Genomic DNA, 12,810 nt, shown 5'->3' on the forward strand with positions numbered 1-12,810 from the left:
GGGCCTTGTGGGGCCCAAAAAATTGGTAAAATATGATGAACTGTACACCCTCGGGAATTACCGACAAAACTGTCGGTAATTATTCCAGAGGGAATTTAGTGGTTACCGACGATTTCCTCGGGAATTACCGAGGGTGAATAGTCATCAATTTTTTTGCAAAATTTGATATACTTTTATGAACTTTTGGGATTTTCTTTCCTTAGTACAATTATAGAATCCCTTTTTTGCATATTTTTGCATTCAACACACCTTAGGGGCCTTGTGGGGCCCAAAAAATTGGTAAAATATGATGAACTGTACACCCTCGGGAATTACCGACGAAACTGTCGGTAATTATTCCAGAGGGAATTTAGTGGCTACCGACGATTTCCTCGGGAATTACCGAGGGTGAACAGTCATCAATTTTTTTGCAAAATTTGATATACTTTTATGAAATTTTATGATTTTCTTTCCTTAGTATAATTATAGAATCCCTGTTTTGCATGTTTTTTCATTCAACACACCTTAGGGGCCTTGTGGGGCCCAAAAAATTGGTAAAATATAATGAGCTGTACACCCTCGGGAATTACTGACGAAACTGTCGGTAGGTTTTCCTGAGTTCATTTTTGTGTTTACCGACGATTGCCTCGGGAATTACCGAGAGTGAACAGTTATCCTATTTTTTTGCAAAATTGGATACACTTTTATTAAATTTTGGGAGTTTTTCTACTTAGTACAATTATAGAATCCCTGTTTTGCATGTTTTTGCATTCAACACACCATAGGGGCTTTGTGGGGTCCAAAAAATTGGTAAAATATGATGCACTGTACAACCTCGGGAATTACCTATGAAACTGTCGGTAAATTTTACAGAGGGGATTTGTAGTTTCCCGACTCTTTCCTCGGGAATTACCGAGGGTGAACTGTTAGCTTATTTTTTGCAAACTTTGATACACTTTTATGAAATTTTGGGATTTTCTTTCCTTAGTTCAATTATAGAATCCCTGTTTTACATGTTTTTGCATTCAACACACCTTGGGGGCCTTGTGGGGCCCAAAAAATTGGTAAAATATGATGAATTGTACACCCTCGGGAATTACCGATGAAACTGTCGGTAATTATTCCAGAGGGAATTTAGTTGTTACTGACGATTTCCTCGGGAATTACCGAGGGTGAACAGTCATCAATGTTTTTGCAAAATTTGATATACTTTTATGAAATTTTGGGATTTTCTTTCCTTAGTACAATTATAGAATCCCTGTTTTGCATGTTTTTGCATTCAACACACCTTAGGGGCCTTGTGGGGCCCAAAAAATTGGTAAAATATGATGAACTGTACAACCTCGGGAATTACCGATGAAACTGTCGATAATTTTTCCAGAGGGAATTTGTAGTTTCCCGACGCTTGCCTCGGGAATTACCGAGGGTGAACAGTTAGCTTATTTTTTGCAAACTTTGATACACTTTTATTAAATTTTGGGATGTTCTCTCCTTAGTACAATTATAGAATCCCTGTTTTGCATGTTTTTGCATTCAACACACCTTAGGGGCCTTGTGGGGTCCAAAATATTGGTAAAATATAATGAACTCTACACCCTCGGGAATTACCGACGAAACTGTCGGTAGGTTTTCCTGAGTTCATTTTTGTGTTTACCGACGATTGCCTCAGGAATTACCAAGGGTGAACAGTTATCCTTTTTTTTTGCAAAATTGGATACACTTTTATTAAATTTTGGGAGTTTCTCTACTTAGTACAATTATAGAATCCCTGTTTTGCATGTTTTTGCATTCAACACACCTTAGGGGCCTTGTGGGGTCCAAAAAATTGGTAAAATATGATGAACTGTACAACCTCGGGAATTACCGACGAAATTGTTGGTAAATTTTCCAGAGGAAATTCGTAGTTTCTCGACGCTCTCCTGGGGAATTACCGAGGGTGAACAGTTATCCTTTTTTTTTCAAAATTTGATACACTTTTATGAAATTTGAGGATTTTCTCTCCTTAGTACAATTTTAGAATCCCTGTTTTGCATGGTTTTGCATTAACACACGTTATGAGACTTGTGGGGCCCAAAAAATGGGTAAAATTTTATGTACTGTTCTCCCTCGGGAATTACCGACGGAACCGTCGGTAATGATTCCAGAGGGAATTTAATGGTTACCGACGGTTTCCTCGGGAATTACCGAGGGGGAACTGTCATCCCATTTTTTTGCAAAATTTGAGAACTTTTTAAGGACTTTTGGGATTTTCTCTCCTTAGGATAATTTTAGAATCCATATTTTTCATTTTTTTGCATTCAACACACCTTAGGGGACTTGTGGGGCCCAAACAATTGGTAAAATGTGATTGCTATAGGGTTTCGATAATTACCGACGAAACCTTCGGTAATTCTTGAATCAAAAACAAATTGAACGTTTTCATTTTTTAATGCCGTTTGATCACTAACTTTGCCAGAATTTATCATTAATAATGCTACATTTAGCATGTTATTGGTTGGAACACACATGATTGAAGTTGCCGGATGGAATTGTTGTGAGTCTTTTACGACGGTGTACAAATGTCAATTACCGATGATGCATTGGTCATTACCATTGGGCAGTAATATCATCCATGCAATAGTAAGAAACATACAAACAACTGAACCAAAAATTGAAGACGGAATGATATGTTATCAAAACAATACGACAGATGAATTTGACAATAAAAGAACACATAAAGCCAACGTCTATTACGCCAAAACACATGTTACGCGGTTGACCAACTAATTGCATTCCTGACTACATTTCATACACACGCATACCACATAACATGGCCTCATTGTCTGAATATAGCATCATGCGATTGATGGGCGTTCATTTCAGTGGTGCTGTTGGTTGTTAGTGCTATCAAGAGGTACGGCGGCGGAGCATGATCGGCTGGTGTGACCAACCTGTTTGCACCTCCCGCATCTATATTGATGACACTCCTCTCCTTGAGATTGAATCCTCTTCTTTCTCGGTCTTCCTGACTGTTTGCCAATTTGAGGTGGAAGTACAACCTGGTTTATGACATCATCTGGAGCATGCCACTGACATTTATCTCCAAGTGGATATATGGTTTTCGAATATGCATAACGGAGTGAGTCAACTGAGTAATGCGCCGAGCAAAGGAAATATGGAGAAATATGTCGATGCTTACATGCTGCAATTGCATGGACACAAGGAAATCCATCAATGTCAAATTCCTTGCATGAGCACGTCTTATTTTCTAAGTTAACAACTCCAACGAACATGCCATGGCCAACAACTTGAAACTCATATAAGTTCATTGGCATAACACGTAAGCCTCTGCCATTATTTGAGCAGTCCTGCATGATTTTTTTCAACCAATTAGTAACAGGAGTTTGCATTGTAGCAACGTTAGTTCGACGTTCATACCACCACCTTTGCAAGACATCACGAATGTGATCTAGTAATGGCAAAACAGGTTTATCCCTAGCATCAATAAGCACAGAGTTCATGCTTTCTGCAATGTTAGTTGTCATTATGTTGTATCTATTGCCCGGAAAATGTGATCTAGCCCATTTTGAAGGACTTGCATCCTTGAGATATTGTACAGCTTCAATACTAACCCCTTCTAAAAGCTGCATGGCCTTATCAAAATCCTCAACAATATATGCTCTAGCCGCATCATTAAAAGTTGATATAATTGCGTTGACATTACCTTTAAACTTTTTAGCACGTAAATTTGTACCAAGATGATATGTGCAGTGGCCATGGTGATTATTAGGGAAAACTGTACGTATTGTTTTTGCAATGCTCTTGTGTCTATCCGATATAAAAGCTATATTCGGATCATCCCCAAATGCTTCTTTAAAGCTCTCAAAAAACCATGTGTAAGCCGCATCCGTCTCCCCAAGGCCTATTCCATAAGCAAGTGGATAAATTTGATTGTTCCCATCCAAACATGATGCAATATATAACAAACCTCTATATCTATTCTTCAGTGTAGTTCCATCGACAGCTACGACTCTCCGCATATGCTGGAACCCTCTAATGCTAGCTCCAAGTGCCATGAAAAAATATAAAAATCTGTTTTGATCATCAGTTTCAATTCGAGTAAACGTGCCCGGATTTTTGCTCTTCAAAACGTGACTCCATAAAGGAAGTTTTGCATATGAATCTTCTGGCGTGCCCCACAAACCCGATAGTGCAACTTCCTTAGCGGCCCATGCTTTGTTGTAGCTTATGTTTACTCCGTAATTAGAGCGAATGTCATGCACGATATCTCAAGGTTTGTATTGCCTTGAAATCCCATCAAACATTGGCTAGATGATGTCTCCGATAACTGAACTTGTTGCTTGACGATGATCCCTTTTCACGATATTTAAAGAGCAAATATGCTCATCTTTGAAGGCCCTAATCATGAAGGCCTCTGTATTATCACCATGTAGTTTGGTAGCACGCATTCGCCACACGCAATTGTCGTTTGCACATACAACCTCATATCGGACTCTATCCGACTTCTTGACCTTGAATTCAAAATTTCTCCTTAGTGCATAAAGACTAATCTTCTTCTGTAACACATTCTTACTCGCAAAAATTTGGTTGATTCGAATGATTTCATGGGCATTGACGGATGAGAAGCGATGGTTGACCCTACGTTCAACCATGGTTGCCGTCGAATCCTGTCGAATGTCCAAATGGTTTTCGGTACAAGGAGAGGAAAGCACATCATCATTCACATTATCAATTGGAGTACTACCATAAGGAGACTCACCATGTCGACTATCACCAGCTGAAAGTCCCAAATGTTGGGTCCAACAAATGTCTCGTAACCCATCTTCACTACGATCAGTGTTTACCTCAACCTCAAATTGTTCATCTTGATCATAATCATGTCCACGATATTCATTCAAATCATTAATGCCAAAGTGCTCGTTATCATGATCATGTTCCGCAGATTGCACATTGTTTTCACACATTTGATTTTCAGAGAATCCAGGTTGAGTTTCCGGCACATGAATTTCGGTCGCTGGGGACTGCATGTCGGCATCAGAGGTACAAGTAGCTATCTCAGGAACTGCAGATAGTGGGGCAATAGTCATAAATCCTGAACTTGTAGGTATCCTATTCACAACACATCCAGCAGTATTAATACTCTTTGGAACCCTGGATAACACATCAACAATAAGTGGAGATCTGTCTTGAGGTCTGTGTGAACTATACTCTTCTATAAAACTTTGTAGGTCTTCATCATTTTCCACAACGTACGGCTCACATGACAAACACACATGGTATATGAACTTGAAGATTAATTGATGTTGTGTAGAATCTAAGTTGAGAGCGTTGTAGACAACATCTTCAAGTTCGACCAACGTACAATTCCTTTTGATACGTATAATCTTCGTTCTTTGAAGTTGGTATCTCCAGGTACCTTCAGAACATACACTCCATGTTCCATCGTAGAACAGTAAAACTGAAATTTGTGACATTGAGCACAAAGAGTTTACCAATTCAAAACATACTAAGTATCTACTTCTGCAATCGTAGAATCTTTACTGGAAGGTTTAACTATAATCCTGAAGCAAAAGTAATGAAAAAATACAAATACATTTTTAGTAAATGAGTACATAAAATAAGCCAAACAATTATGTTATTAACGCCTACTGGAATAGCATTTTAAATACAAATACAAATGCATTTTCAGTAAATGAGTAAAGATAAAATAGGAATGCATTTTATGTAAATGAGTACAAATGTTGTTTAAGGGAAAAATGTTGCCATATATGTACACATATTTATATTTATAACACACCCTGTGAAATCTGATAGAAGGTACTAGCTGCTGGATAGAGAAGACAAACGAGTTTTGTAGTTGGTCAATGTTTTCCCTTTCTGACCATGTAAATATTATTTTTTTAATACAATATTGACTAATTAAATTCTTATTCTTAGGCTAATATTTAAATATATATATATATATATATATATTTATTAATTAAATCGATCCATTGAAAGGTCTAATGCTCTAAATTTGACCTCGATATCATCTTTCTGTGAATTTAAACAAAACATTTTTGATTCATTTTTATAATATTATATTTAATTTTTTGTTCATAGTTTATAACGCCTCCTTTGTTCGTACCAATTCATACTTTTTCCTCACTACTAGTATTGTGATAAGGCTAAGTCATTATTTAATTTTGACTTTATCTATCACCTATACGTAAAATATATTTTAGGAAATTTTTTTCGTAAAATCAATTAACAAAATTAATATGAAGTATATTGTATTTATTTTTTGGCTTACTTATTAAGCCATTTATGTTTACTATTGGGAGTTCATGATTTCAAAACATTAAGATGGAAAAAATTTATTATAAATGATAAAAAAAATTATGTAAAGAAGTAGCATAAAGCCAAATTATGTATATATATATGTATATATATCCACATACCAGGTAATCGTTAACTCCTATCTGCAGAAACGTACAATTTAATTAAATCCTTTTGAAGTGTATGGGCTCCATAATGAAGATTTTCAGATGATGCAGGGAGAGTGAACTGAACTGAAGAGATTTTGGGATTTTCTGCAATGTTCGTTAATGCAAAGAAAGAAGGCTGAAAGGTACCTAACCAACAAAAGAGAAAGAGAGAGGAAGACACAGTATACATTTAATGTGGTAGCAGGACAGAAGTTAATGAGGGTAGATAGAAATGAGGGATGGTCAAAAAAGTTGTTTTAATATTATCACCTGTATTCGAGACAGTCAATGAGAAAACTGTTATTTTTACTTTACACTTTCATAGGTATCCATGTATTTAAATAGTTTACAAAAGCCAGACAATTAATTCCCTCCCAACAAGTCTCATTTGGACATACTACCATGGAGCCATTCATGTAAAAGTGATTGATACCATCCATTTAAATTATCATCCTTCTTATTTATTGCTTCTCCACATATCAAATAATATGGAGAATTTAATAATGAAATTGGATCCTTACACATCATATTGACATGAGAATCAAGTACAAAAACTAAAAACAAAATCTGAATTAGCAAGAGAAAATTGTACAAGTGTTTTATGAATAAAAACAAGAGAATATTACACCTCCTAGAGAATATTACAGCTCCTAGATAATATTACAGCTCCTACAAAAGCCTCTGTTGGTATCAATCCCGACTTGACCCAATGTTCCCCATCAGAAATGGAAAGGCTTGAAATTGTCACAGCAATTAAACATCAGCCATGGTAGTCAAGGATCACCTGCTGACAACACGATTAACTGTTGGTTGAACAAATATATGAACCCTGCAGATAGCAACTAGCTGTCAATAAGCAAAAAATACTATCTAGTTTGCATGAAAAGAATCATGAAAAGGAAACTCCATATGAATGATAAACTTTCGGGTGTACCATTTTCCAGAGAATCATGAAAACGAAACGAAATACCCTTATGTTTTTTTTTTATATGTTTTTTTCTTTCCTTTCTTCGACGTTTCCCCGCCATCTCTTTATCCATAACCAGACCTTAGGAGCCCTCTGTTTCCTTTCGCATCGGCCGGATTGTAAGCTTGGAGACTGCGCGTTTTGAAGGAGATGGTGAAGAGGCGACTCAGATAGAAAACTGCAGGGTTTTAGAGAGCCTTCTTATCTGCACAAAAATATATGAACAACATAAAATAAAAGTGAAAAATATAATGAGCACTGGGAAATAAAAACCACCATAGCTGAATATATTACCCTCGGTAGAAATGGACGTTTCTGTTAACGTATATAATGTGCAACCATGGAGTTTAAACAGTCAATTTCCCTTATGATTCTCATGTTGATAATGAAGTAAATGCAATAACTGACAGTTTGCATTAAACATTAAGGAAAACAAGAATTATACATGACAACAATAACTGATAACAACGAAAGCAGTAATATTTAATCACCAACAGCAATTATAGTAATAAAATAACTATAACTACAATTATATTAAAACACAAATAAGCGTGCAGACAATTAAATTTAATAAATAAGCAGCATTCAATAATGGAAAACACACAATTACCATCTTTAGAATAACCTCCACAACACCTTTGCCATCACCAAGAGCTCCATCTATTTCATCAATCACCTAGAGAAAAAGTAGTAACTTCTTTCTTCTGCATACATTCTACAATAAGAAGGGTAACCATAAAAAATAATGCCAACCAAGCACTTTGGCCTCGACTCAACAGTGACAGAGTTCATCTGCACTACATCAACAAACTAAACTGTTGTATAAAGTAACCTATAACACAAAGCAATACATTGTAATAGCTAGCAAAAAAAATAAAAATAAAAAATAAAAACACAAAGTAACTTTATACAAAATTTCCAATCTTAAAAGAATCTAATATTCAGCAGATAAAAATTAATGCAGATCCATGTGAAAAAAAACAAAAACGAAAAAAAAAAAAGAAGAAGCATATATATACAAATACATACATCAGGGACCAAACCCATGGATTTCATTTTTTGGGGGGGGAAGAGGGTTGGTGTGGAAATTGGAAGCTGGATGAAGAAGCATTCACTTGAAAAGAGAAGTTGAGCATCATTTTCACATTCACATGTAGGTTACTAATTTTAAGTTCTACCCATGTGTGATATTCAAAATCACAATTTCACAGCCACAATTTTATGCTTTGAAAATAAATTAGAGACGCATAGTACTTAGAAATTGAAGGATATAACAGCAGAAAGTTTAACATGACAATAGTATTACAAAACATTTCTACCAATTGTATATGATCATTGGCACTGTTGACTCCATCTATGCTTCAAATTTTTTAAACAACCATGACAGCTTTCAGAATGCAAAAATCATATGCACTATAAAATGGAAAATGGATTGGAGACACAATAGGAAAGAAGATATGGTACCTGTAGGGCCAAACCATAACTGCCATTCACATCTTGCTCGAAATAAAGTAACTGGAAAATAAAGCAATTAGATTATAAATTTAATGTCACATCAGTAACACAAAAGAAAATGCAGATGCAGAGAGAGAGAGAGAAAGAGAGAGTTCATAGTCATCAAACATGGTATATAAAAAATTTAAATGCAAAAATATGAAATATACATACCTTAAATTTGCTTTGTGCATTTGAAGTACTCTTACTACAATACCACACTCGGCTTGTTGCTCGTTGATCGTAACACCAAAGAAATGAGCATTTTGCTTATCCACCTGCAACAAAACAAAATCAAGCAAACGGAAAATTCCAGAAAGAATGAAAGTCCATGATAACAAACATGAAAGCACCTTTCCACTAACTGATGACAGAATGGAATGTATCCCTAGTTGGCTGTACTCCATCCAGCATCATATCATCATACATATCTCTCAGCAAGAAATGCCTACCACCACCGTTATTAAAAAAAAAAAAAAAAAAAACAGAACACAACTTTCACAATTTCTCCCAAAAAAAAAAAATTCCCAAAACCACTCAAAGAAAATCAAAATTAGAGACACTACTTGAGTAGTTCCTCCGTCCCAATAACAATCTAAAATATATTATTTATTTAAAAAAAAACTATTTCATTATTAGCAAAACAAGGAAGAAAATGTCTCGGGAAAAGCTTAAGACTTTGAAAATGGAGAGGAGAAGATTACCAGTGATTGATCGAATGAGCCTCATGCTTTCCTACTTCGCTGTTGCCTATCTGTTGCTTCTGCTTCTGCTCCTAGGGCTCTCTAAAATCCTGCAGTTTTCTCTTTGAGTCACCTCTTCACCATCTCCTTCAAAACACGCAGTCTCCACGCTTACAATCTGGCCGATTCATGAAAGGAAACAGAGGGCTCCTAAGGTCTGGTTATGGATAAAGAGATGGAGGGGAAAAGTCGAAGAAAGGAAAGAAAAAAACATATAAAAAAAAAACATAAGAGTATTTTGGAATTTTAAAAGATTGGAGGGGTAGATCAAAAAAGAAATGAATTGAGGGGACAAAATTCATGAAGCTCGGTCCTATGGAGGTATTGGGCCAAATTCCCCTTTTATGCTTTCACCTGTGAATCAACCCAACAGCACCCTGAAATCACTGACTTAATTGAAGCCCGTTAATTTGTTTACAAACACAAGTAAACTGAATTATGTTTTGGTCATGTTAATGCGTTAACTAAGCAATAATGGGCTGGATGGAGTTGTCTCATAGTCCATGGGCCTTCTTCTTTTTTGGTAAGTATTTGGGATCTGTTTAGTGGTGTGCGGAATCGGGGTTAAATCAGATAGTCTCTTGGGCCAGTGGTCCACCAACCCCGTGACATCAAACCAAAACCGATATATTTGCCAGCTAGAAATCTAACGTGTTTTTTTTTTTTTTTTTTTTTTTTTTTTGGGTAAAGTCAGAAATCTAAATTGGTATAAACCTTACAGCGTTTTTCAAGTGGATGAAACCTTTTTTTTCTTTTTTTTTTCTTTTTTTCAATTTGAAATGAGCAGAAAGATGACATACAACAAGATTGATATGTATGGGGGGTGAGATGAGTTCAATTAATTAATGCGAATGCGACTCGAACAACTAGTACTTATGTAGTACTTATTGAAAAATGAAAAAGTAGATGATTATGATGATTAATAAACCGACAGCCACGAAAGAAACCGACAAAGATTATCGATCAATGACGATTATTTAATCAGAATAATTGTTCAGAATCATATTAATTGATCCATGTATATATACACCATAATAAGCTGAATTGGTAATGAGATGGAATATGATGGCATATATACCAACGATCATTATCACAACATTACTCATTTTAGATCTGAGTAGTTTACACAGAGAGCGGGCAATTGATCGTCAAATACTTTGGTAGCATTATAGAGAGACTTTAGGAAGCCGTGACCGTCAATTGCATTAGCAGTTTTAGCAGCCGCCGACCCCGTAGCAAGTTTCTTGGGCAGGCAACCAAGAGATCCCCGTATTGTGAACCCAAAACTTCTTCCAACCACTTTGGTATATGCTTTGATCCAAAACGAGTTATTCCTTTTTATATCAAGTAAGTATATAATACGCTTTGAAAAAAAAAAAAAAAAACACCTTAATAGCATCTTTGCTTTCAACAACGAAAGCTGGTATTTCTTTCTACAACTTGTGCGTAAGAAAGATAAAAGAAGGCAGCAGCCAGGCCATTCTGTCCAAATGTCTATTGAATACAACGTGTTCCTGAATCCCTTGTCTCCACATAATTGCTTATGCCTAGCTAGTTCCAAATCCAACAATAGATATGGCTTTGATTACTTAGAAATTTGGATTCAGAGATTCTAGATGTGGGATTAAATGACCAATATCCAAACTTTCGCGCCTAATGCATGCTTTACCAAAACGTGAACAAACTATTACTCATGTGACATCCTAACAATAAAATGGTTTGGGCTAATACATGCTATATGTGTTATAAGTTTACAATAAAACTTCTATAAATGAATATCTATTGGATTATGAAAATTTATAATTTAAAAAGGTTATTTATTTATTGATAAATAAATAATTTATTAATTCATCAATAGATGAATATTTATTAATTTAAAATGAATTTTATATTATTTTTGAGAAATAATTTTACTACATATATAATATATATTAACAGAAGTAAAGATCAATCATGTTTGAATATTATTACTAAGTTGACTAATTAGTTGACCTCTACATATGAAAAACTACATTTATTGTGGATCAATTGATCAATTTTTATTTCAAATGTTATTTCCTTTTCTACTAAATCTTGATAAAAGCAAAATACTTTAGAAGCATATTTTGGAAAAAAAAATAAATTAAAAATAAATAAATAAATTCCATAAAGTAATTTTTTTTATTATGTACTATAAATGTTTATATATATTATTTATTTTTTAAAATTTAATCAAATATTAATTTATATATTTAATGGATCCTAAAAGAATTTTAAAAAAATTATTATCTTATACATTTAATAAATTTATTCGTTTAATTTACTATCCCAAATTAAAATAAAATAATTTTCTTTATTTAACGAATTAAATTTATTTATCTTATATTTATTTATCGAGCTGTTAATTGTATTTACAAGGAAGTCAACAAGTAATTTAATCAAAAAGAAAAAAAAAAAAAAAAAAAGGAAGTCAACAAGTAGGCGTCATTGGTTTAGAAATAAAATGCGTGTATTAGGAGGTCCACAACTGAGTCCAACAGCCGCAAAAAAACCCTCCTGTGTCAGAATTGGAGCCCCAAAGTCAAACACTACGGGCCCTTTTTCACACCCACGCCCTCCATCAACAGCATCAGCACGGGGTAGAGGAAGACAACCACCACGGACTTAGAATTGTAAAAACTAGTGCAAAACTAATACAATTTTCATTCATGTCTCTCTCCCGTGCCTTAAATTTGTTATCTATTAATTTTAAGTAATTTTTTGGGATCCTCTAACCAATCCCACTTTTGCTATAGTTGCCATGGCATAGAGTTAGATTCTTTGCTAATGTTATTGTACCCGACATAGACATTATATATGTTTTCAAGGATCATACATAAAGAAATCAAAAAAAAAAAAAAAGGATCATACATATAGATGTTTACATCTTGGATTGACTAAATAGATCCCAGTGTCAAATCATAAGGCTTAAAAAGGGTACATAAGGTTTACTATTTCTTTGCATGAAACACTACAAATGAAGAAAATTCCACCGCTTCCTTTCAGGAGGTCCACACAAGTAACCCAAGCCAAAAACAAAGCATAAGATCAAACGAAAAAATGCGGTGAGCGTGGATCGAACACGCGACCTTCAGATCTTCAGTCTGACGCTCTCCCAACTGAGCTATCCCCGCTTGGTGAT

The 12,810-nt window shown here is 34.9% G+C and overlaps 1 long non-coding RNA gene and 1 other non-coding gene across 3 annotated transcripts; both read right to left on the bottom strand.

Moving 5' to 3' along the window:
* Positions 1 to 6,992: 6,992 nt before the first annotated feature.
* Positions 6,993 to 9,397, bottom strand: LOC132799509 (uncharacterized). 2 transcript variants are annotated; one of them, XR_009634226.1, is made up of 5 exons: positions 9,261 to 9,397; positions 9,082 to 9,185; positions 8,878 to 8,928; positions 7,417 to 8,128; positions 6,993 to 7,275 (listed from the first exon to the last, which is right to left on the bottom strand). It is a non-coding gene; the product is annotated as an uncharacterized LOC132799509 (long non-coding RNA). The 2 variants fall into 2 exon arrangements; XR_009634225.1 differs by having other exon boundaries at positions 9,082 to 9,379.
* A 3,332-nt stretch (positions 9,398 to 12,729) lies between these two features.
* TRNAF-GAA (transfer RNA phenylalanine (anticodon GAA)) lies at positions 12,730 to 12,802 on the bottom strand. The gene has a single exon. It is a non-coding gene; the product is annotated as a tRNA-Phe (tRNA).
* Positions 12,803 to 12,810: the final 8 nt, after the last annotated feature.

This window comes from Ziziphus jujuba, chromosome 9 (assembly GCF_031755915.1).
Source record: "Ziziphus jujuba cultivar Dongzao chromosome 9, ASM3175591v1".
NCBI lineage: Eukaryota > Viridiplantae > Streptophyta > Magnoliopsida > Rosales > Rhamnaceae > Ziziphus > Ziziphus jujuba.